The sequence below is a fragment of the Triturus cristatus genome, chromosome 5_2, assembly GCF_964204655.1.
Source record: "Triturus cristatus chromosome 5_2, aTriCri1.1, whole genome shotgun sequence".
In the NCBI taxonomy this organism is placed as follows: Eukaryota; Metazoa; Chordata; class Amphibia; order Caudata; family Salamandridae; genus Triturus; species Triturus cristatus.
This window is the reverse complement of record NC_140588.1, coordinates 191479436-191505563: the sequence shown is the minus strand read 5'-3', so window position 1 is coordinate 191505563 and position 26128 is coordinate 191479436. Positions and strand designations below refer to the sequence as shown.

The window sequence follows — 26128 nt, the reverse complement described above, 5'->3', positions numbered from 1 at the left end:
TGTTTTTCTCTAGAGAATCCAATTTACTTGTCAATTTGCTTGTCAATATAATAGTTATTCCTTCATGTTGTATTTTATCCACAGCTTCCAGTTTGACAATCTCTTCATTTTCCAATTTCAAAAGTTCTTGATTGAATATAGAGCATTCATGTAGTGTTGGCATTAAGCAGATTACAGTATTTTTTCCAGCAATTTCCTTGTATATTTTCTCTGGAACAATTTGTTCTGTTGGGAACAAATTACATAGCAATCGACTCTGTAAAGCTTTTCTGCCATGTTCTGTGAGTAGTCCAATTCTGATATCTTTGAGAATACTTGCATAATCATCATCATTTGCCTGCCGCATATTGGTAATGAGTTCTTTACACTCAAAGTATGTCCAAATATTCACATTACCTATACTTCCTAATGACTTTTTCGTGTCTTCATGTGTAAGGGTTTGAAATACTGGTTGTCCTTTAACTGGAGTGAGCTGCAGAAGATCCCCAAAAACTATAACATGTTTTCCTCCAAATAGCACGTCATAGTTTGTCTTTAGAATTTGCTGCATTCTTAAATGCACAAAGGCAAGCATTAAGTTTGATACCATGCTTACCTCATCAATGATGAGAACTTTAATTTTTTTCAATACTCTTGCAACTTCAAAATATGCTTCTCCTGTTAGCTTGTGGTATTGTATTTTGTTCTCGTGCTCTACTGGTAACATTAGCAAACGATGGAGGGTAATTCCTTTTATGTTATATGCTGCTAACCCAGTTGGAGCAGTAACAACACAAGACAAAGTTGAATCTGTTTTTTGCTGTAGGTAGCTTCTAATTACTTTAATCAGGAAACTTTTTCCAGTTCCGGCTTGTCCACTCACATACATTCTGATTGGTTCAAACGATGTGCATGAGCACTCTTTATTTTCATGTAGTAATCCATGATCAATTTGTTTTATGACTTCCTCATAAATTTGTTTTTGTTCATCATTCAGTTGCTGTTCCAAACTTGGTAAGTTTATTAAATCTTCCTGAGCTTGATTCATAGCTGTTTCCACTTCAGTCATGGCTATTGCAGCTTCATTTTCTACGATTGGTTGTCCTAGGGGATCTTGACTGAGCGTCCCAGAACTTTGACTGTCTTGAGAACTGTCTCTAGCTACTTCAGCTGCAATTGTTGCTTCTTGTTCAATTTCTTCATTTAACATTTCTACATAAGTTGTGAAAGTACTGCATTCGATGGTATCTTTGCATGCATTAAAGGAATCTTCATAGCTTTGAAAATGTCCAAGTAATTCATCCTCTGAGCGCCATGGTTTAAACAACTGTAAAAGTGCTAAGTGGTAAAATTCCTTCTTGTCAGTAGTGTCGCAACTCAGCTTTCTGTGATTAATCAAACTTCCTTTTGTTTGTTTTACCAAACATCCTTCCTCACCAATGACTTTATATTTTCCATTTTTGATGTCTTCTGTGACATTCCGTTTATAAATGTAGTTCTGCAGCACTTCATAAAGACACATGTTCTCAAGATGATGACTTCTCTTTGGGTAATATGTGTCCACCATGTTTGTTCTTAAAATGTCTGTACTTTCAGGTTCGTACTCTGCTAAATATTCAATTTCTCGAATAGATTTCAGTACCCGATTTCTCATTCCTGCAAGGCGTAAACTTACCCAAATTATTCTTCTGGATTTGGAGTACAGACTTCCAGATGATAACCTATCTGAGCATTCGTAGGATCCAATTTCTCGATGCGATAACATCTTTAAACTGAAACTGTATAGCTTTTTACTGACAGTCTTCTCGTGAGAAATCTCTTCCCACATTTCTTTCAATTCCGTTTTCTCAGATTTAGTGATGTAAGATGTGACATACCGAGCAACAGCAATAGAATTGTCAGCTACATACTGTATATCCATGTTAGCATTCCACATGGATAAAATGACTGGGTTGTAGTCATTTATATATTTTGACTGTTCTTTTCTTCTTAGGTTGTAGGTAATCTTAGGCGATTTTCTTGTAATAGTATGTCGCACAGCTGACATAAAACTGTTTACTCTTCCTTTTGAAAGAACAGGTCGTGGAAATCCAAATCGACATTTTGTGTAGAATTTATCTTTACTCTTGTACTTTCGTCGACAGTATTTTCCACACCGATGACTTTGGAAACGTAATACTTGCTCTTTTAAGTGTTTTTCTTCTGTGCTCTTAGGTATAGCACATGTTGCATATCCTTCAATGAAAGATAAAACTGCATCATCAGAATCTGTTCCAAATTTTGGAGCATCCTTGATCCACAACAGCATATGACTATGAGGAGCACCTCTTGCTTCGTACTCTTTTCTCCAAAAGAAATCCACAACTTCTCCAAGAGGTGGATTTTTTTTATTGCAGATGAAGGACATCATAGCCTCAAATCTGTGATTAAAATATCTGCAAACATTAACCGGATCCAATGAGCACAATTCTCCTGCTGTCTTGTATTGGATGTTTTCAATATTTGAATTTGCCTCTCGAAGAAAATCCTGTAAATCATCCCAAGCGTACTCTGCACAGCTTAGGGTAAGGAACCATGTAGGAGTTCCTAAATTCCGTAACATACATTTCAATTCTCCATGGCATCGGTACCAATATTCATTAGTCCTACGCTGACAAGCCATCAGATTTATTAATTGTGATTCCAAATGATCATCTCGCTGTTGCAATTTGTTCAGAAAATCCTTTGCAGACACATTATGTAGATATACTCCAGTTTTCAAAATGTGATTTACTGCATAAGATAGTGCTGATAAGTCACTTTCAAATAAAAGATGGAACAAATAAGGAATACTTTGACGAAATCTTGGATCTTCTGCATATAACCTTGTAGTCCGATACTCAGAAGCAGGAATCTGTACTGGACGTTCATCATATTGTCCACCTTTTCCTGTAGGAAACAGCTGGGGAAAACAACGAGCTTCCAAGCTCTCCTCCCATACACTCACGGGAGTTCCTTTAGCTTTTTTCATCTGAAAGAGATCAATAGTGTTTCCCATAACTTCTTTAGAATGAAGAGGATGTATACTGAAATGTTCATAAATTTCTTCTTCTTTTGACTCATCCACTTTTTCAATTTGCCCAGCTGGTATTCCTGAGTCTGCTAGTAAAACTTCTTCATCTTCTTCCATATAAATTGATTCATACCATTTATTATTTCTTTTCAAATATAAATTTGCTCTTTGTACTTTTTGTACATCCACCAGCTCCTGCCAAATTTTCTTGTTCTTTGTAGGTACACCATTAACCAGAATAACTAATGGTTCACTTTCCAAACTATCTGCATCAATTGTTTCAATATTTTTTTTCAAATCTAATGGCAAATAGACAACTCTTCCTTTTAAACCTCTTTGTAAATCTGAAGGAGGTAATTTGCCTGTTTTGGGCTCCATACGAACTATAGTCTGAAAAGGATGGACACATTGAAAGAGTATAGACTCATACGTATTTAAATCACTAAGTTCTGCAGGAATTTCAACCAATTCTAAGTTACTATGTACATCTCTTGCTGGCATTTTATTTTCTTCTAATTTGTTATAACAGTATTTACAAATACGGTGATATGCACCCAAATCAAAACAATTTTCCAGAAACAAATATGTAGCAAAATCCATCCACTTAGTATTATTTTCTTTTTCACTTTTTTTATAGAGATCAACATACCTTGTTTGATTTTTATAATGGCTTCTCCGGCAACAAATACAAGTAATATTTGGTCTTTCATTAGAGATGATAGTAAATTTTGTCATTTGATCTTCAAATGTTTTACTAACAGTGGGTTCTACATTCTCTTCCACATTTTCTTCAATAACTGTGTCATTTCCTGCACTTTCTTGCTCTGTACCAAAGTAACAAAACTCAATATCCTCACAAACCTTCTTCACATCTGTTACAGATCCACAGAACAGAGCATTATTCAACTCATTTAACGTTAAAGCTGGACTTTTAGCAAAATACAATCTTCTCACAAACTTTCTCATTTCAGTATGATGAACAGCCAGCATCCTAAAATGGTGAAAAACACTTTGGCAAACTTTCCTAGAAAGACAAGCCAGAGAATGTCCTTGCAAACCAGTATTCTCTCTCACTCTGCATGGATCTAGTCTTTGAAGCACCTTAATCTTCTGTTTTACACTTTTTTTTACTATATTCTCTTAGAAAATCACGAAATTTATCAATTGATTCCTGTCGTACAGTACAAATACTACTACAATTCCAAGTGTACACTGGGGCTTTAGGACGTCTCCCCATAACCTCATCAGCTAACACTTCTTCCTCATTCCTTGGAACCATTTTCTCCTTTTCCATTACACAACCATCCTTAACTTCATAAGCTCGACCACTGGTGTCAACTGCATACAGCAAACTATTACTTTGAAGATAACTCTCTTCATTAAAAAATGGTTCAGTACTTGAACTATGCTTCCATTCTCCTAAGAACACTTTACAAAAGTTTTTTTTTTCACTTCTCTTTTTCTTTTGGACTTCATTACATTCACTAATTTATCTAATGTACGGATCCTGTTCAAAATTAAAATGAATAGTTTTCTTTTTAATTCCAAAGCCTTGGCAACAATTGATTCAATATGTTTCCTTTTCTTATAAAATTTGGCTTTCTTCCTATATTTTTTCACATCCTTCAGCAAATTGAACATCACTCTTCTCTCAAACATTTTTCTACGAATGTTTTTAAAATCTATTTTTCTTTTTAAATCATTCTTTCTTACTTCTGATTGTACATTAGCATTTAGTATATTCTGTCGATTGTCTGGTTGTTTTCTACTTGAAACACTATTTCCAGTGGATATATTTCTTACATTTTTTCTTTGCTTGAAGATATTTTTAAAAAAATCCTTAGTCTGCTTACCAGAAGGCTTTGTCTTTTTTCCAACATGAGGCTCTTCAACTATTTTTTTTTGTCCAGTTGTCTTCAAATATAGATGTTGTTGCTGTTCTTTTCTCATTCTTGATTTTATAGGCATCTTTAATTTATTTCAGTGTTGTTCAGCAATACCTGAAAAAAACTAAAAAAAAAATACCTTTATGTAATTTATATATATTACTATATTTTTTAAGAGCTTTTCAAAACATATCATATGAGCTATCACTTCCCTACGACTGCAAGTCTTACACAATAAAAGCTACACAAATTAAATCTCTGATAACAAATTCCTGTGTGCACACAGACTCATGGTGTGATTCTAGGCAGAAAACGATTTTTCATTGGCAATTTAAAAGCACATTTTCAGCTGTGGTTTTGCAAGTGATAATTACTGTAAGAGCCTGACACATTTTCCTTATAGTTTAGAGAGGCAGAAAAGAGCACATGTCCTAACAGCTACTTGAGAGCATGAGCATGTGGAACCTGGGTGAGTGATTAGACTAGAGCATAGGAAATGAGCCTTGGTGATGTTGAATGTGTTAGCATTACACACTGCTATCTGAAATACCACACAGTGCTGAATACTTAGCATGGGAGTGCAGGAGAAGCTACTGCCTGTGTTCTAAGAGCGTGCTTCTGGATACTGTGTACTGTCAGGTGAAAGAGAGATCTGCATGGACGCTTGCAGAACTGCATGAAGACTGCACAGATGTATGTAAGAGTACATGTGGGGTAAGGGTTAATTGCAGTTTGGAACATGTAGGATCTACATCACCCATGGCAGGTGTGGAAGGAAAATCTACCCTGTTTTTTAAAAATGTGATAGCATTTGCCTCTCATTTGTGAGATAGTGATTTCTGCTGAATGCAAACCATCACAGTTCAAGAAAACAAGCTGCCCCTTTCCTACGGATGCATGTCTTACAGTACAAGAGCAACACAAATTAAATCTCTGACAACAAATTCCTGTGTGCACACAGACTCATGGTGTGATTCTAGGCAGAAAACAATTTTTCATTGGCAATTTCAAAGCACATTTACCGCTGTGGTTTTACAAGTAATAATTACTGTAAGAGCCTGACTCATTTTCCATATAGTTTAGAGAGGCAGAAAAGAGCACATGTCCAAACAGCTACTTGAGAGCATGAGCATATGGAACCTGGGTGATTGATTAGACTAGAGCATAGGAAATGAGCCTTGGTGATGTTGAATGTGGTAGTGTTACACACTGCTATCTGAAATACCACACAGTGCTGAATACTTAGCATGGGAGTGCAGGAGAAGCTACTGCCTGTGTGATAAGAGCGTGCTTCTGGAGACTGTGTATTTTCATTTGCAAGAGAGATCTGCATGGACGCTTGCAGAACTGCATGAAGACTGCACAGATGTATGTAAGAGAACATGAGGGGTAAGGGTTAATTGCAGTTTGGAACATGTAGGATCTACCTCACCCATGACAGGTGTGGAAGGAAAATCTACCCTGTTGTTTTCAAATGTGTTAGCATTTGCCTCTTATTTGTGAGATAGTGATTTCTGCAGAATGCAAACCATCACAGTTAAAGAAAACATGTTGCCCCTTTCCTACGAATGCATGTCTTACAGTACAAGAGCAACACAAATTAAATCTCTGACAACAAATTCCTGTGTGCACACAGACTCATGGTGTGATTCTAGGCAGAAATCGATTTTTCATTGGCAATTTCAAAGCACATTTTCTGCTGTGGTTTTGCGTGTGATAATTACTATAAGGGTCTGACACATGTTCCTTATAGTTTAGAAAGGCAGAAAAGAGCACATATCCTAACAGCTACTTGAGAGCATGAGCATGTGGAACCTGGGTGAGTGATTAGACTAGAGCATAGGAAATGTGCCTTGGTGATGTTGAATGTGTTAACGTTACACACTGCTATCTGAAATACCACACAGTGCTGAATACTTAGCATGGGAGTGCAGGAGAAGCTACTGCCTGTGTGATAAGACCGTGCTTCTGGAGACTGTGTATTTTCAGGTGCAAGAGAGATCTGCATGGACGCTTGCAGAACTGCATGAAGACTGCACAGATGTATGTAAGAGTACATGTGGGGTAAGGGTTAATTGCAGTTTGGAACATGTAGGATTTACCTCACCCATGGCAGGTGTGGAATGAAAATCTACCCTGTTGTTTTCAAATGTGTTAGCATTTGCCTCTCATTTGTGAGAAAGTGATTTCTGCTGAATGCAAACCATCACAGTTCAAGAAAACAAGCTGCCCCTTTCCTACGGATGCATGTCTTACAGTACAAGAGCAACACGAATTAAATCTCTGACAACAAATTCCTGTGTGCACACAGACTCATGGTGTGATTCTAGGCAGAAAACGATTATTCATTGGCAATTTCAAAGCACATTTACCGCTGTGGTTTTACAAGTGATAATTACTGTAAGAGCCTGACACATTTTCCTTATAGTTTAGAGAGGCAGAAAAGAGCACATGTCCTTACAGCTACTTGAGAGCATGAGCATATGGAACCTGGGTGAGTGATTAGACTAGAGCAAAGGAAATGTGCCTTGGTGACATTGAATGTGTTAGAGTTACACACTACTATCTAAAATACCACACAGTGCTGAATACTTAGCATGGGAGTGCAAGAGAAGCAACTGTCTGTGTTCTAAGAGCGTGCTTCTGGAGACTGTATATTGTCAGGTGAAAGAGAGATCTGCATGGACGCTTGCAGAACTGCATGAAGACTGCACAGATGTATGTAAGAGTACATGTGGGGTAAGGGTTAATTTCAGTTTGGAACATGTAGGATCTACCTCACCCATGGCAGGTGTGGAATGAAAATCTACCCTGTTTTTTTAAAATGTGTTAGCATTTGCCTCTCATTTGTGAGATAGTGATTTCTGCTGAATGCAAACCATCACAGTTCAAGAAAACAAGCTGCCCCTTTCCTACGGATGCATGTCTTACAGTACAAGAGCAACACAAATTAAATCTCTGACAACAAATTCCTGTGTGCACACAGACTCATGGTGTGATTCTAGGCAGAAAACGATTTTTATTGGCAATTTCAAAGCACATTTACCGCTGTGGTTTTACAAGTAATAATTACTGTAAGAGCCTGACTCATTTTCCTTATAGTTTAGAGAGGTAGAAAAGAGCACATGTCCTAACAGCTACTTGAGAGCATGAGCATATGGAACCTGGGTGAGTGATTAGACTATAGCAAAGGAAATGAGCCTTAGAGACATTAAATGTGTTAGCGTTACACACTGCTATCTGAAATACCACACAGTGCAAACCATCACAGTTCAAGAAAACAAGCTGCCCCTTTCCTACGAATGCAAGTCTTACAGAACCAGACCACCACAAATTAAATCTCTGTCAACAAATTCCTGTGTGCACACAGACTCATGGTGTGATTCTAGACAGAAAACAGAATTCCTGGGTGATACCAGTACACCTTGACTTATTTTGAAGACATACTCCATATTATCTGACAAGTTCATGGCAGTTAAATTTCTTCCAAACCATAAAATGTAAAACACAACTTTTAAACAAGAATCTCATTTACATTTTTTTTTATCAAAATGCACCACATACATCCTCTTTCAAATTCATAACTCACCTTTAAAAGTAGTTAGTTGAGAAAGAAATGTGGCACACACACAGCAGATTATCAGAGCCTGAATCTCTGAACTGTACACCTCTCAGCAGAACCAGTAAATGGCAATGTTTCCCTCTCTTTTTTCACACATTTACATGTTAACTTCAAATCATAGTGCTTCCCACATTTTTTCAAATGGGAACACACATTTCTATTGGTTGCAAATTTCAACCCTTTTCCAAATGATTCCTACCCCCAACCTGACTTCTTCCTGCTACCATAGCAACAGGTCATGGAACACTGGTGTGAGCAGAGAGGTCAGAAGTTCAGCACACAATGTTTCTAATCCAAAGAGCAAGAGTGCTTGACTTTTCAAACCTAACAGCAAATCTAAAGTAATGTTCTGTGGGTACACATTTTTCTGAACCAATACAAAACATGCTTTTAAAAATTTAAACTTACAGCCTAGTTTTTTTGTGTAGAATGATCTGAAATAGCCAATGAGCTCTTTTTATTTAAAAAAAAGTATGTAAGCCTCCATTTTACAACTATCTTTCTTTTCATACTGCCATTCTACTGAAAGACACTTTCTGAGTGCATCCAGATCTCCTTGAAAGATGTTCACAGTGTGGATTGTAGGTCATAGCTATGTCTTCTGGAGTGAAAAGTATGCAAAAAAAAGAGGTATTTTCAAAGATCTTGCTTTGCCAAATGCAGACATTAAATGGATTGGTCAGAGAGGGTTAAAGTGGCACCAATTAATGCCCTTGGTGAAATCCTTTCTACATCTCCCACAGCCTGACCTTTTAATTGTGCACTGTGGTGGAAATGACCTAGGCACTTTAACTGAGGTAGGTCTGGAAATGCTTGTTAAGGACACCTTTGTGCAATTGATGTCACTTTTTCCACAAACTACCTTTGTATATTCTAATATATGCCAAAGGCAAAAGTGGAACTGGTCCAACCAATATTGTCCACAGATTGACAAAGCAAGAAAGCACGTCAATAAGTCTGTTTCTGCTTTCCTCAGAGACTATGGTATGGGTTCTATATACCACAACAACTTGCGTTACAACATGCAAGGCATTTATAGAGGAGACGGTGTTCATTTCACTGATGAAGGTAACAGAGTCTTTCTCTTGAACTTTAGACTCTGCATCGGTACTTACTTGTAGGTACAAAAAACACTCAATAAACACAACGGCTCTTTTTAGAGCCAACCAACATCTAAACACTTATACTTGATTTTTTATGTTTTTTTTGCCACCGTGCGCGCACCGTGCGCGCATCCCGTGATATTTGTTTTACATTTTTTTTTTTTTGGACACCTAAGAGGTCTTTCTTGGTCCCCCGTACAAGGCCTAGAGGGTCAGGGACTCTCTACCCTGCCCCCTTTTCACATTTTCCTCTTTTGTTTTTAACTCTCTTCTACCTCTAAAACTCAAAATGGCGGACAGGGGCTCTAAAACTCAAAATGGCGGACGGGGGTGCGAGCACCGTGCGCGCACCCCCGATTTTTTGAAAAAAAAAAAAATGTTTTTTTCACCCTTCGGGGTCCTTCAGGGACCCCCTGACAAAGGCTAGGGGGTCAGGAAATCTCTACCCTGCCCCCTTTTCACGTTCGCCACCTTCCTTTTCCACTCTCGCACTGAAAACAAACAAAATGGCGGCCGACACTTCCTGATTTCGACCGATTCGAATGTTGACTGACATAAATCCACCAATCAGAATTATGCTCATGCACGTTAGGGTGCGCGCACCGTACACGTACCGTGCATGTACCGTGCGCGCACGGTGCGCGCATATAGATATGTATGTGCTTTTAATTGCAATTTTCTCAGGAACTACTGAACAGATTGACAACATATATGCAAAAGGCACATGCCTGACCTGAGGACTACCTCTCTGCCAAATTTCAAGTAATTCTGTTCAGCCGTTCGGGCTGTACCTTCGACTAAAGGTCCTATGGGAAAATGCATGGGGAAAACGTGTTTTGGGACCCCCCTTTTTTCTCGGCCCCCGCTTGACGAATCCCCACGAGACTTTCAGGGTAAGAGCTGAGCGGAGCGCCCCATTAGTTTTGAAAATTTCGCGAGGATTCATCAACCGGCGCCAAAATTATTCAAAATAGAATTTTGAGATTTCCTATGGAAACACAGTCCTAACTATAACTATCTACTGGCGACCGCCAGTAGATAATATATATATAACAAAATATTAAAAGTAATGCATCGAATGAATTCAAAATAATTTAATTTTATCTTAATAAGAGTTAAAGTTACCTCTATTCTTTAATCCAAAAAGGGTATTAAAATATTTTAAAATAAAGTGATCAATGTTGCTATTTATACATCAATTTTAACAATAAATTAAATGTACTTCTATTTTTAATTGTTTAAAACAATTTCATTTAATTTATCATTATTTCCTATACAGTTTTAAGTCCCTAGCTCCAATATTTTAATTTGGTTGGTGTTGCAGTACCAGAGGTTGAACATGTCTGGTGCTGGTCTTACTTCAGCTCTAAGTTGGAGTACTTTTACTACTACTATTATGGGTCCTTTTTGGCTGCAGTAACTTTAGAACTATTGTTTGTGAATAGCAACGAGATTACACTTGTGTATGCCGGTTCATGTCCTTCCATTACCCCCTCCCGTAACCTCCTGAAACACCTTGTTATTCCTCACTAAATTCCTCTGGTTTAGTATTAAGGATGGCCTTTTGTTCCAGCCGCTACCATGGTCGCTTCCATATTTACTACTTAGTGGTCGATTACGATGCAATTCGGAAAGTCTTCGAATCGGATTCAGGTCTGCCGAATCCGATTCGGAAGCCTTGTTTCCGACCGAATCTGAAACCTTTCTGAATGACCAATTACGATGGTCGGACTTTCCAAATCAGAACCGGACGGCATTCGGAAAGTCCGAGTCACTCGAGCCGAATCGTGTGTGTCTACTGGCCACGTTTACAAGCGAGCGATACTGATGTCAGATTTAGACAGCCTTTCGGAATCAGTTGTCCCGACTCGGATTGGCTGTCAGAATCTTACTTTGGTGGCTCATAGCAGGCTTCCCTTCACCCTGGGCCTTCCGAATCAGTCCCGTGGGGGTACCCAGGGGACCCACCTTTCAGGCCATGCACAGTGTGTGCCCGCCACAGGGTGTACGATTTTTCCCAGCCACCACTTTCTTCAATGGGAGCCTGTGTATTCGGTTGGAACACAGGCTCCCATTGAAGTCAATGTGAGCCTGAACTAATCATTTCCAGAAGCATCCAGGTGCATCGTAATTGGTCATGCGGACTCCCCTGATCCGATTCAGTTGGAAAACATTCCAAGAAAGAAAGAAGATCTAACACTCGGATCCCTTTTGTCTCCACTTTCTCTCCCTCCAGTAACAAAGTATCCAGGATTATCAAATCACATTGGAATATCCTGGCTCCTCTTGCTATCTTCAATGAACCTCCTTTATTTTCTTATCGCAGAGGAAAAAACATAGCTGACCACTTGGTACACGCCATCACTTGGCCCAAAACCACCGCTACGCTTGAATCAGTCCGAAGCTCTTGGAAGTTACCACCTCTGTTGGGTCATTACAAATGCCAGAGATGTTTGGCATGTTCTTCCACTACAAATACCAAAACCTTTGAACATAATGGACTTAAATTTGATCTACATTCTTTCACCAATTGTAGGTCCCAGAATGTTATTTACTCGATAAAGTGTCCTTGTAATAAGCTTTACATAGGACAAACCACTCAAATGGTCAAGGATCGCATCCTACAACATCGAAGTCGCATCAGGTGTGGGGTCTTGACAGCACCCTTGGTCTCCCATTTTAAAGAAAAAAATCACAATGAATCTGATTTTACTTGGATGGTGATTGACCAACCATCGAAACCCTTAAGAGGTGGCAATATCCAAAGACTTTTGAACAGATGTTAATGTCGTTGGATAGCCCACTTTAATACCATTGAACAGGGTCTGAATTCTCTCGATGAATGGAATTCCACACTGTCATAATATCTATGCTAACAATTGCTGCCTACCCTGTCTGTCTTAAACTGTATTCAGTCTTGTTGCTTTTTTATCCTGGATGCCACCTACATGTAACAATTAAGTGCCCTCATTCAGTCTGTCTTTCTTCCTTCCTTTCTTTCCCCACCCCCCACCCCCCCTTGTCCTCCTTCCTCCCCCCCACCCCCCATCCCCCCTCCCCCTTCTTCCCATAGCTCTTTCGTTCTTTGAATTTTTAATTGTTGATATACTTTTCTTTCTGACCAGACCTGAATGTATATTCGTTCATAAATTGCTTTTTTCCCCTAACCGCAATTGTGTAACTGTTGCTCACATATTCATTCTCGTTAATATATTAACTAAATTGTAGATATTAGTCCGTTAGTGTATAATTGTTTTTCCTTCTCTTTCCCCTTTCCCGCCCTCTCCTTCTCCCCCTTTTTTCCTTCTACACCCCCCCTCTTTCCCCCCCAACATACCTCGCCCCCTTCCCCTCCTTTTTGCTTCCTTTTGTTTCCCTCTGCTGATTTCCTGGCTTCCCCTTGCATCTTATGATGTTTTAATGTATTTTGTTTCTCCATTAGCTGGATGTATACCAATGTTTTCATATATATTCTCTCGTCTCATCAGACCAATTGTTTTGGCCATGTATGTATCCAGATTATCTCGAACCCTGTCGTCCTTCTCAATTGTACATTGTCTATGTAACTTGTAAGATCGATACAGTCCTTTTTCTCTCTTTCCTTTTCTTTCCCTAATTTACCACACTTCCGGCATCGCTCTCGGCGCGCTCTAGTTGCTTAGCCCCACCTCCCACGTGACCCCCTTGGTTTTCTATGTCCTCGCCAGCTTGCCTTTCAGCGAACGATCCTGCCGAACTAACGCCGGCTCGCTGCACGCCACGATTCCTCCGGTGCACGATTCATTCGTCTCTCAACTGTAAGTACCCCCTCCGTGTGTACCCAGCCTTGTACACTAGCCGCCTTTTCCCCGGCCCAGGACAATGATCCTAATTCCGTTTTTCCCCCTTTTTCAGAGTATCCATTCACTGGGTTCCGAGCCGCATTTTCCTACAGTAAGTTCCTTCTCCTATATTTAGGCTTCCGATCACTCCCATCCCTCCCTCACTTCCCCTCCCTTTTTGCCTTCCTGCCGCCCGATTGAATACACGGACCTCGCCATACCCGTGATGCCGTGTCCATTTGGTTATTAGTCATCCACAGTGCTATACCGTAGTAAGTTCTGCTCTCCTTATGTCAGCCCTTCATGCCCCCGCTTCGCCTCCCCTCCCACCTGACTCCGTTAGCACTCTCCGGCAGCCTCTCGCCTCCCTTCTCACTTCCACATGTCACACCGCCCTACCCGCTCTTGGTGTTCACTCTTCCTTCGGCATTTCTGCTCCCAATCAAGCCACCTACTAGTTTTTCCAAATTTCACCATTCTCTCCCCGTTTGCACTACTTCCTTGGCCTATGTTTCCCGTACTCGGCTTGATTCCACCCATACGCACGGTGTCACTACACCACACTGTTCCCTAACCAATTTGTCTGTTTCACTCCCGTTTTCGCCCCACTCTTGCCTGTCACTGTCTTCTTTCGCAGATTACCCACAAATACTCGGGGATCTTGCCACTGATCGTTCCATCTCATTCACTGCCTTCCGTTTTTAACCACCATTAGCGACCGCAGCTACAAGCGTCTTCCTATCTATCTTTTTTCTGTTTTATTCCTTCATGGTCCACAGTATCTTGAGATACGTTTCTCTCTTATTCTTAGCACTGCCTTAAAATTGTATGTAGTCCTGATGATGGCCTAGATCTCTACAGGCCGAAACGCCGTCGACTCCAACAGCGTTACTTTTGGCGCCCTCTTGCTATGGGCATCCAATTCATTGTTCTTCATATTCTTTCAACATTGATTGTTTGGATGTCCTAATTTTTGCAAAATTTCTTGTATCATTTTATTCCTTGTTGCGCCCTATATCACCGCTGTATATACCACTTCACGTGTCACTTGCGCCGTCACAACTTTCACGAGCACTTGTGCACAGTATTCTATCGGTTACATTTCCAGTAATGTAACGCAGTGCTTTCTGTCCATGTGTTTTGCACATATGATGTTTAATATGTCCAACATGCTTTAAGTAATTCAAATACAAAATTTTCAACTTATTTTTGTCTCCCTGTGTCTCTCCCCACGTTGATTTACTCCTTAACAGACACTATTTTTGCTTACTATATTTGTTCCTTAAAATGAAACCCACATTGAGACATTGTCGTTTGATATAATGGAAAACATTCCAAGACCGATTCGGCAGGAATGCTTTCCGAACGGCATTGCAATCAACCCCTAAGCAGTAAAATTACATCTGTGAGGCACTCCTCACAGAAACAAAAGGAGAGATGGGAAATCACACTTGTAGGTTTGTACATTGCGTTTTGCACTAAGTGAGTAGCATTACTGTAGTACGACTTTATATAGTACACAATGCAAATTGTGAACTTGGCATCATGTTATCTACAAAAGAAAACAGAACATTGTACTGCTAAGTCAACTCTTTGTGTAATTCACAAGGAAGAGCATGTGATCCTATGGCTTTGCCTTTAAGAAGGGATAGGATGGCTTCTTGAACCTTCTGCAAAGTAATGTCCACTTCAGATACTGTCACTAGATTTCCACTAATTTGGGTCAAATAGATCTGCATAGCTGTAAATCAACCTTTCTATTTTGACCTGTGTGTATGCTGGCATATAATTCATTCAACAACAAAACAAACATTTAAAATTAATGAGTGATGGTGTAAATCTGAGTCTCTACTAAGGATTACTGAGTACATTTCAACATGTGATAATTTTTACTGAATGCAATACAAGTGTAAACACTCAGTTGGGATTAATGGATGATTGCGTAAATCCGTACATGCACCAAGGATCACTCTGAGAGATGAAGCAAATCTGACATTCTTTTCGGCGGTAATAGCAGTTATTCACATATGGTGAATATTATTGGTATGATGATGTCCACTCCTGTGTAATGCTTGTACTAGCAGAATGGCGATAACTCTTGACAAACTGTACATCCCATTAGAACAATGTTTCCCACTCCTTGTCTAATATGTGCACTGGCACAATGTTGGCAATTCTTTTACAACGGGCATTCTTAACACTATTGTGCCCAGTCCTGTTCAAATTTTTGCACAGGTATAATGTTGGTACATTTTTATAACACAATGACTAATGTTAGAGCCTCTGCCTGTAAGATTGGTGCAACTTCGCTACATCCATCCAAACGCACATTCATCAATTCATTCACGCACTCGCAAATAATTCATCTTGACATCATTCAGTACATTCACTCATTCAACATCCATTCTCCATGAAATCACTCATTTTATACTTTTACAGCACCTACACATTTATCAAACCTTGCACTCATTCATTCATATAACTGTGTAGTCATGATCACATTTGGCCACTCACTCATGCCCAAAACCACACACCCAAGCATTTCAATCAGTGAGGAGTCACTTTCATTTGTAGAATAGTCAGGTCTGTTGGGTTTCCCAGTGCTTATTTCACATGCTGCCCTTTTCATCTAACCCATTAAGGTTTACAAATCTACTTACTATATTGCAGAACTGTGGCAAGGTCAACATTTTTCTTAATCTAATAAGAGTGTCTGAGCACAGGCCCTTATACACATGTGACACCTACCTGAATCTATTTTCATGTTAAAATGCAAATGCTTCATTGAAAGGAAAACGGCATTTCCAATAGCATTTCAGAAATATTTCAGTCAAGGAGAAGAGGGTGCAAACATGGAGTTTTTTTTTCTTGCAGTCATCTTGATTAGACACTTTATGATGGTTTATTACAGCATAATGAGTAGTAAATGTGGCTTATAGAACAAAGGTCAGCAAAGTGTACCAATTATTAGTTGTAAACACACAGATATCTGTTAGCCTTACTCCTATTGTACCTCCACGGCAGTTGTCCAGTGAGACCCACTAAAATGGATGGCATAAGTAAGGCCCCAACACATAAAACCCATGGGTTAAATGTTGGAAATTTGCTCCCATGGTGCTATTTAACGTTTGGAGAAAATTTAGAGCTTCTTTATAAATTACAAAGTACTACAGGAAATATGTGACTGCCATGAATTTGCTGGAGTAGTCGAATGTGAAACATTTAAACATGCTAATTTCCCACAACGTGGAAGTTTGCATGTGTAAATCTGCGGTAAATGTTTAATGCCCTCTTTAACTCTATGTCCGTGAGAAAACATGTTTTCCCTGGGCAGGAGCAAAGTTGCATGCGTTTACCAGCTGCAAGGTTTATGTGAATGCCGAAACATGTACACTGCTTGTGCAGGGTGGCACGCCATGAAACGCCCACATTCCTGCCAAAAATCCTAAACGTAAGTACCACCGCATGTGTGGAATTGTAGCAGTCATAAGTGCACTTTTGCAAATTCTACCAATCGCACATTTTGTGAATCAGGGTTCGGATTGAACTTTCAGAAACTGCTTTTGTTTGTTCACAGATACACATGATACTCTGTGAATTGAGTCCTATGCAAGCGTGTGCAAAACCGTGCAATGATGCCCTCCACCCCCTGAAGTATGAGAAATATCAGGGAAAGAGCGCAAAATTACTAGTAAATTGCACAAAATTAATAATCGGTATACCAAGTGAAAATTGTGCGGAATTTCACACTGACGTTGTCTCTGATGTGTTGCATAATTTACACAACGCAAAATTGCCTGAATTTGTTCTGTTGGTATTTCGATATACACATCTACCTTTTAAGCTAGTATCTCTTACTAAAAGACTTAAAAAATGCAACTGACTGCGAAGGCGGTGCTGTCCTTCCGGGTAATCACTAACCTCAAGCATGTTTGTGCAAAAACTGCCTGCTGCAGGACTTCTGTTAAACTCAATCTCGGTTTAAGAGTTAATTTTTACCTTCACTGACTTCCATTTTACAACTATAGCAAGTCATTAGGAAAGATAAACTCGGCTATATGAGTAACATTATGTTTAAAAAGAGTTCAAGTTTCATTGTAGGCATGTGCTGACCTTTAGGAGAGCAAGTCGGAAGAACCTGCCGAGCCAGGTAAGATTCCTTTTCACAAATAACCATCATTTAATCTATTTTTCGTACCTTCAAGTACATTTAACAGGCAGCCAGGCTCGTGCTGTGAGTGCTGGGGTCCTTTATTGTAGTAGTCTTTATTCAGACTTCAGGTAAAAAACATAACGGGGCTTATTTACAAGCTTCTTGCGCCGCAGCTGCGTCACTTTTTCCCCATTTAAAAAAGTGACGCACCGGCGGCGCAAGGGGCTCGTAAACAAGCCTCACCGCCTTTACCTATAAGAAGAAAAGGCCGGGCCTGATTTCAAATGATGTTGCTTTGAGTAGAAGTGAGTGACTTACTGGTTTGTACCCCTCTCGACTTACCACTGAATTCCAGTACTACTTTTGTTGTATCCCCGATTTACTATGGAATTCCATGATTCCTGGACAGTAGAAAAACTGAGGGTGCAGTGATAGGAACTAATGCTGATCTTGAAGCAAAGTCTTTGCAGCATCAGGGCGAAATTCCTCGTGAGAAAAATACTGTGAAACATTAAGTTACTCTATGAAAGAAATATGTTCTGGTAATAACTTTGCACACCCATGCGTACATTAACTTAACATACATTACTAAATGTAGCCCCTGCTCTTACTATGACTAATGATGAGGTTTTGAGGACCCACTAGAGGCCTCCTTTCAGCCTAAGTTATATGCATTTCTGTGAGGTGTGGGAGTCTCAACTCATTCTGCAGGGGGCCTACCATTCACATTATGCCATTGGAATGGTGTTGAATTCCTAGATAGCTTGGGAATTAAGTCACCAATTATGCCCAAAAGAAGTAATGTGGCTTACCTTTTGCCACATAACTGGTAAGATTAAATATCTGTTCCTTGGATAAATCCTAGAAATCTATCTTGAGGTTCTCTTTTCACTACCCCGTGTGTTTTATAGTACCAATTTTTTTTATTAAAGACAAAGTAAAAGAGGTGGCAAAAAACAATACAAAGTTTCAAGCAAAAAACATCACAATATAGGAGTATCCAGCATAAATTCATAAATAAGAATATAAAACAAGAATACAGCAGAATACAATTAGGAGAGATACAGCATACAGTTGTAAGAAAATAGAGAACTCCCCCCGTGTGTTTTAAATGCTTCCTTCTTTCTATGACGGAGCATGGGAGGTATGTACAAAATCTGACTTTCTACATTCCCATAGCTTCTTACTTGAGTGTACTAAGGGGTCAATCAAGGTCACCCAGTAAGGCCAAGAGGGATTTCTCCAGTTATGATATTCCCATTCAAAATATTCCAACATCTAAGATTCAGCCATCGAGGTATTTATTCGACTTGCCCTTAATCTGCTTCTCTACATGCTACTGGTTTACCTCATCTTGGGAAATATAATTGTACTAACACTTTTTTAAATCTTTTTTAACGTAGGAATGATTTGTCCTTTTATTTTTAATATATACACAAACAAGCACACACACATATACACGCACACACACATCCCACACACACACACACACACACATATTTTTTTAAGTGTACACCTCATTTTTGACTGGAAAATATTGAATATATCGGACTTTACTGAGCTTCAACTGAAAAAATATTGAATGGTCGTATGGGTTCCCACTCCTATGACAAATCAATTACAGTCAATGTTGCTTAGTCCCCCACCTATTTTTAGGGCTTGCTCCACAATTTCAATAATGAAGGTTAGGTGGCTTAGGTGTCTGTCGCTGGCTGATTGGCCCTTTATGAAATGGATTACTTTTTTGTTTATGTGGGTTAGGGGACTGAGGTCATTTTGTTACTGCAGGGTTTTTCAATTGAAAACAAACTAGGATGAGGGTGCCCCATCTGTCTTTATTGTAGGTATTAAGGAATGGCAGCCCATGAAAATGCTGGTGAACCTGGCTCACGTGACTGTAGCTTAATATTGCAGTGCTGCTACTCCTTTTTACCTCAGTGACTAGGAAAAGTGGAAGTCTCAACCAGTGTGAAAGGTTTCACATGCCCCTTGGTTGAGTAGTAAAAAGGCATTCGTGATAGGCTGACATTGGTCCCTCCCACTTTCTTGGCCCCAGTACCACTACACCCGATGCAACAATGATAGCGAGGCCCCACCTTTACCTGAACCCTACACCATTTCTTACACCCATCACCACAGAATCTCATTTCACATCACCCCCAGCACACCATACCTTAATCGTCCACTGTGGTATTACCACACACATCAATACTCGAGTATTTCATTATTCGCCCTGCTTGCAACTGTAAGGAAGAGACAGAACTACATGTTCTCTTCTTCTGCCCCGCTTATATAATACCTCGGCAGCGCTGGCTTATTCAACTATGCAGGAACTTAGGTTTTGTGCATTGCGCGGAGGCATTGAGAGCTTTAAAGCATGTCACCCATCCCCCCATTGTCTTTGCTGTATCGCGTTTTTTAACTTCAATGTGGCACGTACGGCGGACTTTTCTAAGATAATATCTATGACTGCATCATTAGGTCTCGCTGGCGTTGCAGCGCGAAGCGCTGCCGCCAACAAGACTTATTGTCGCCGTGTTTGCTCCCAAGGGAGATAGACCAGGGCACACGCAGCGATCGGGGTCTGTGGACGCGCAGAGACACAGACACAGGCGCGCGCACACCTCGTTGCTGACTTGCTCCACTTTTTTCTAGGTTGCGTCTCTCTACCGTCTGGGACTACTGTCCCTCCAATCGATTTACTTCTATCTTCTGTAAATACCCCGCCTCTGCTTTCTAGTTTTCCTGTTCCCTCTGCCTCTCTTTTCCGCTGTCCCTTTGTTCCCCCACCTCTCACGTTCTTCTCTTCCTTGCTTCACTCGGCCCTTATATCCCTCCAGGTGTGCCACATCCTCCAAAGCTCCACCCCTCTCCTCTCTTCTTTAACGTCCTTTTTGCTGCAGTCTGTCTTCTATCTGTCTCTCCATCTTCTCCCTATTTCACCTCTTTCTCTCCCCCTTTGTCTGCCTTACCATCTCTTCTCACTCTTCCCTTTCTCCTCCTCGCTCTTTTCCGTCTCACTGCTCTCTTTCTCCCCTTTCTTTCCTCCGTTTTCCGTTCTCTTCTTCTCTCTGTCGCTTACCTCTGCCTATCCCCTTTCTCCCGAGTTATCTGAGCTCCCCTCCTCTCACCGCACACCCCCTCCCCTCCTCTGTTCGCTCCCTGTGCTCCCGGCGGTCTCTTTTTAATGTCTCTCCTCGACGTCTCTCTTCCGGAGGTGCTCAGACCGTGCCCTACTATGGCTCTCATTGCCGCTCTGCACACCTGCCCCCCCCCCGCCCACCAGGGGCCACAGAGGCATGCCTGTCCTGGCCCCTCCCTGGGGCCTGCATCAACACTCCTGACACTGGTAACTCTTTCCATTAGAAGTGTGACCTGTGCGGGGGCCGCTGGGCACCCCTGACACCTGGGCACCGCTGGCAGAGATGTTTCCGCCGAGGCACAGGTGAGACAGTCACACCTCAGCCCTCCTTCCTAACACCTACACCTCGGGCTGTTGCCTGCCTGCATGAAGGCGGACAGAAGCCTCACCACCGAGCCGGGGCCTGAGGTGAGGGCCATGCTTTGCTCCCAGCACCCGCTCTGTATCACCTTCTCTGAGGTTGCATTTCCGTTTCCGGTCTCCTGGGCTTTGAGGTTGTTCTGATACTCTGACCTTTCTCCTATTGCTGTTGTTGCGGCACCATTAACAGGTGAGGTCTCTGGGGCCTGGGTACCCCGTGCAGTAAATAAGAGCATTGGTTTTTAGATCTGGTTTACCGACGGCTTTAGGCAATGACCACTCTAAAACAAAGGCTACAGAAGTGGCATTAAAGTTAGGGGCAGTAATAAGCAGTGCATTATGGGGTCACACGTTATAGTTAGCTCGCTAAACTATAAGTGGGAAATTTCAGTGGTTCTTCAGTTTTTAAAAGTAAATTCTTTGAGAAATGAGACCATATTGGAAAGTTGATGACAAATGAATACTTATATGAACCGCCATTATGACAAATGATGAACTGGTACCTTCATCAAATGTCAAAGACAAACTTCTCAGATTGGCCCAGAGGGTAATATGGGAATGACAGGAACAAACAACAAGCATTTGCAATGCAACAGGTCTCACATTTACGCGAGTGTGAGCTATTGGCATTGTTAATGACAATGCCTTTTCTTTATGTTTTGGTTTTTGAAACCTCATTAACCCCTTCGCTGCGGCGTGAATTCCGCCGCAGCGCTGGGGGCGTTTGGGGTGAGCGCGGCGCCGCCATGCTCATGACGGAACCACGCCGTCATGAGTCACGGGCGAGCTGTGCTCATGACGGCGTGGTTCCATCACGACTCCGCCAACTTGCATTGATCGCCCGCACAGGCGGGGAATCAGTGCAGCGTGGGCGGAGCGGCAGCCAACGGCCGCAGCATGACGGAACCACTCCGTCATGAGCATGCAAGGGGTTAAAACGCATTGTCATTTACAATGCCAATAGCTTAAACTTGCGTAAATGCTAGACCTTTTGCATTGCAAATGCTTGTTTTTAACTTTAGTTTTATCATCTTATCTTGGTTTTATTGTCCCAAGTTTTATTCCATGTTGCCATGTATTTTGGACTATGTTCGTGTTGGATGAATGTACTGTATCCCACTTTCGGATCAGGACCTGGTCCGAGCAGAATAAATAATGCACTTTATTTTGGTCAAAGGTTTTTAAATGTACAGTCTTGTGTTAATATTGATAGATGAACTAACTGTAAGGTTATGTATTAGTCTGTATTTAACTGTACATATCTCTTGTGTTTTTATGACAATGCACTTTTATGGTTCTTGACACTGAAATAAAGTTATTGAATGAATGAATGAATGAATTTCATTATTCTGAACACCAGTGAACCTCAGTATTTGTAAGCTACCATTTTCCCACTTAGCATTACAGTCAGTGAGGCACACTTCAACATTAACACTTGTGTGTGTGTATGTAGGGTATACTGCCATTTTCCTCTATAATTCAGGAGCAACATTTTTAATGCTGAACTTCCCCTATCTTGCAGTGCTTAGGATGCTTGAGGTGGGTGCTTTGGGGTGCTGCCCCCTTGTGTTGTTATTGAAATGCAGTGTGGGAGTCAGCTCACCTTTACTTCAATAATTGGAGTGTTGCCCTGCCCATAATAGTCCAGGTCACAACACATTACCGAGAACTGAAGTGATCAGCCAGGACCCAGTTGAGAGCGCCCTGTCAGCAGGTGCTAGCAATCAGCTTTATGCCTTGCACCTTTGTCCTCCCTTTTCACATCAGTAAACATAGCAGGCCTTAGGAAAAAGGTTAGTGGTGTGCATTGGGACCACTGCTGAATCAGCCTGGTCAGGCTCTATTTGTGTATGTTGGAGTACCGTCATTAAGGGCCACATTTATGAGGAATTGGCATAGGGCAGCGCAGCAAGTCTTCTCGCTGCGCTGCCCTACGTCAATGTGAAAGGGCAGGAATGCACCGTATTTATGAAATACAGTGCATTCCTGTCCTTTACTCCTACGCTGGCACATAATTTGTTCCCTAACACAAACGTAGGCACCCTTGCACCATGCTTTAAGGGACCCTCCGTTGCAGGCAAGATTGTTTTTGTGCAGGAAAGGGCACCTTGCTGCACATAAACATTTCAGAGAGGCTTTTCCCTCTTGCCATGAGTGCTGCAGAAGGAAAACTAAAGAAAGAGGAAAAAACGAGGAGAAATGAACACATTTTTCCATGTTACGCCTGCTCTGGGGAGGGGTATGGTTTTGTCGCTGCCCCAGGTTTATGTGATTAAGTAAATCTGGGGCAGCATCACAATCCATGGGTGCTGCGTTGGAAAACCCACCAAAACCCCAATGGATCGCCTTCTTGATGCAGAGTGAGGCAAGGCAGAGATTTGCACTGCTTCCTCTTACTCCATATCTATGAGGCCCTGCAAAGCCACAGAGTGGCTTTGCATCGTCTCACAGATATGATTGAGAGGTTTGCGCTGCTGGAGCATCAAAAAAAGTGATGCTCCGGTGGCACCAGCCACTCATAAATAAGTCCCTATGGGACATATTTATCAAGGGGTTGGGTATTGTGACACCCTAAGGGACCCCTCACCACACTCATGCAAACTGCCATTGCAGGATGAGTGACATGGTGCCGAGAAAAGTGAAAACACAAGTTGGGACACCTCCTGTGTGCCACGCCTGCAGACACTGCATGTAATATAAGTAAGTCACCACTACATACGGCCTTGCAGCCATAAGGCAGGGTGCATTATACTACATGCGAGGAAATATCTGCATGAGCAGATATGCTCCTGTGATGTCCATGTCAGTTCTTGGACATTGGCAGTGAACAGGGAAGCCATCTTGAGTATATGTGCTGGGCACTGGTGATTGCAAGTTACTCAGTTATGTGATGGGTTTCCTGAAACTAAAGATGTTTGGTGTCAAACATCTCGTATAAAAAAGCCCACACGGATTCCAGTGATGGATTTATTAATACCTGCACCCAGAAGGCACCTTAAAGGTGCCCCCTGAAAACGTACCGATCTCTAGTGTACTGACTGACTGGTATAGACCAGTCTGCCACCACAGATAGGTTTCTGACCCCCCCGCAGGTGAGAGCCCATGTTGTCTGAGGGCAGAAACAATGCCTGCTCCGGGCGGAGGTGTTGTCACCTCTTCCAAGCAGGATGACTAGTAATCAGCACATCAAGGCTGGATGCTTCAAAGGCCTCTGCCGGCTTTGATATGTGACTGCGACTTTCCCCGACAGGGGAAATGCACCCCATGTCCAGGGCCCTTTTGGAACCAGGACAGGTGGGAAAATTAGCTAGTCAGGAGGCATGTTCACCATCAGACTAGTTACACCCCTAAGGTGGACTACCTGAAGTGAACATGAAAAGGAGAATTCCACCATATTGGTTTTTGGTGAAATTAGATACACTGGGTCAAGGTTATGCAAACTCCCCTATGGACGAGGTCATACAGGGAGTGTTAGGCACCCCAAAGATAGGTAGCCCATTGGCTACTACCTTACATTCCCTTTTAACACCTCTAAATTGAGCATTTAGGTGGCACCCCTGACACCAGGAACTCAGATCCGATGGACCCAAGAAGAAGTGGACAAAGACGAGTGAAAGAAGCGAAAACTGAGGACCAGCTGCGGACTTTTGGCTCTAAACCTTGCCTGCTTGCCTGCCCCAACAAACGCAACAAACCGACTTGTCCTGCTGCTGTGCATCTGCCAATACCCCTGGTGGACTGCCAGCCCTTCACAAAGTGCCAGAAAATCTCCCTCAGAGTAGAGAAGCTTCTCCCCTGCAGCTTGCAGGCACCAAACAGCAAATTCCGGTCCACCGTTCTGCCTCTCCCCAGTCTCACTGACACAACAGCCACCCAGGAAGAGGTCACCATGCTCAAGGAGGTCAGATCCATCTCTATACCAAGTGAGAAGATGCCAGGACCAACTGGAGCCATACAGCATCAATACCTGGGTACCGGAAAACACTTGCAGCAATCAAAGCCTGTTTGAATCCAATCTGGACCCCCAATGACTCCAAGACTGAACAGCCATTGAGGGACATTAGCACCACAGAGAGCCACTTCTAGAGTGGCCCAGCTGTCCTGATTTTGTCCCCTCAACTTGTGAGACCAACAACCGTGAGTGCCTCTGATGCACAAGCCGAACGGACCTAACCACTCTGCACCCGATCACCCTAGCCCGGGTTCCCGAGAACCGACTGTGTTTCTTTGTTTCCAGCCCCTCATTGGGAGCTCCCGGACTTGTCCCCAACTCCCCCTCTGCAGACTAATTCTAGTTGGCCCCCTCTCTCCTTTGGTGTAGCAAGCAGAGCTACCAACACAACCTGCACCTTTGCACCCGGACGCTTCAGGGCAGGTAAAGTCTAACTGTTGGTGGTTCTTTGGACTTTGGCCCCCTAGTACCTGAAGTCCTGGAGGGGACCCACGGAAACCTCTTGCAAGTAACTGTATGCAGTATAGGCTTTTTCTCCCATAAGAAAGCAGTACAACATAAAGACGAATTTGAGTGTGCTTATTTACCTGTGAAAATCAATGTCTCGAATAGTACTTACTTGATAACGAAGTTCTTTGTGTTGAAAATGTAATAAAAACATGTTATTTTTCTAAAATGTTCTTGGATTTATTCTAGAGTGTGCCTCCTTTATTGCTCTGTGAGTGCAACAAATAGCACTACTCTCTGATAAGCCTAAACTGCTTGCCCACACTACCCCAAAAGAAAGCATTTGGGTTTGTTATTTGTGCCTCTGTAAACCAATACGGGTTGCCTCTATTCTGTGCACAGTATACTGCATTTGTGTACCCTATGTAGAGAACCAGCTTCCTACACATGACATATGAAACAAGTTAGTAGTATGTGTTTGTACATACGTTAGTCCCTTCTCGATGGTGTGTGTGTGCTTTTGAACTCTGCATGTAGATTTGGGTATGAGTTTGTGTATACATGTGGGTGTGTGTATGTGCTGTATTTGTTCTACTGAGGAACTGTGGGAT

The 26128-nt window shown here is 41.7% G+C and overlaps 1 protein-coding gene across 4 annotated transcripts in view; it reads left to right on the top strand.

Annotated features, from left to right (window-relative positions):
- Positions 1–26128, top strand: part of LOC146822776 (beta-Ala-His dipeptidase-like) — a 362817-nt gene that overhangs the window by 60129 nt on the left and 276560 nt on the right. Inside the window, exon 1 of one of the 4 annotated variants that reach the window (XM_085606965.1) lies at positions 17534–17613. The exons of 2 other annotated variants lie outside the window; for them this stretch is intronic. The gene's annotated coding sequence lies outside the window, so the exon portion shown is untranslated. Of the gene's footprint in view, positions 1–17533; positions 17614–26128 lie in introns of those variants that run through there. One more of the 4 variants, XM_085606963.1, reaches the window with a different exon arrangement.